At 46.3% G+C, this 802-nt stretch overlaps 1 pseudogene; it reads right to left on the bottom strand.

Moving 5' to 3' along the window:
- Positions 1–246: 246 nt before the first annotated feature.
- On the bottom strand, positions 247–510 carry LOC140463731 (cytochrome c oxidase subunit 7A1, mitochondrial pseudogene; annotated as a pseudogene).
- Between the last annotated feature and the right edge of the window lie 292 nt (positions 511–802).

The raw sequence follows: 802 nt of genomic DNA on the forward strand, positions 1-802 counted from the left end.
CAGTTTCCACCACCAGGAAGAAAGGAAACACCCGAGTGGCCAATGACAAACATTCCTGTTTTTTTTCTCTCTTTTAAATACTTTAATGGCAATGGCAAACAACAAGGGGAGCGAGCTGCATCCCATGTAGCGAGCAGACCCTCCGGCATACAATAACTTGGGGTTAGGACTGGTCATTTCCATGCAGTTTTAATTTATCCAACAAAATCACTTGGTTGAAGGGGAGGCTCGACCAGGCCTCACTGAGCTCCATGTCTGCCTTCATTTCTTTTTTCGAGGTAGAGTGGCCTGGAATAAGGGACAGATTGAGAAGAACATGCCTCCGACTGTGATCGCCATGGTGATACGATAGAGCACAGTGTCGATCGTTCCCCCCTTCAGGTGGACAGGAAGATCATTGTCTGCCTGGAAGATCTTCTGATACTCCAGCACTTTGTTTTTTAACTGGTTTCTGACTGCTGTCGAGAAAGACTGAGAGACCAGGGAACACAGAGCCAAAAGGTGCTTCATGCTCCATGACTCCAAGCTGCTGCTGCGTCCTTCACTTGTTGCAAACATTCCTGTTAATTTATTTATTTATTTTTATTTAACAGACCCTCTGACACCCCTGTTTCTTTCTTTTTTTACCCCCACACTCCCGCCTAACTGCGGTAGTGCTTATTTTTTCCCCAGCACCCATGTTGTGTGTGTGCAGGTGTGGGACACAGTGAAAGACACAAGGTGTACAAATCTTTATTCAATTTCCACCACCAGGTAGATAGGAAAACACCCGAGTAGCCAGTGACAAGCACTGCCCTTCACA

This window comes from Chiloscyllium punctatum, chromosome 38 (genome assembly GCF_047496795.1).
Source record: "Chiloscyllium punctatum isolate Juve2018m chromosome 38, sChiPun1.3, whole genome shotgun sequence".
NCBI classification, from domain to species: domain Eukaryota; kingdom Metazoa; phylum Chordata; class Chondrichthyes; order Orectolobiformes; family Hemiscylliidae; genus Chiloscyllium; species Chiloscyllium punctatum.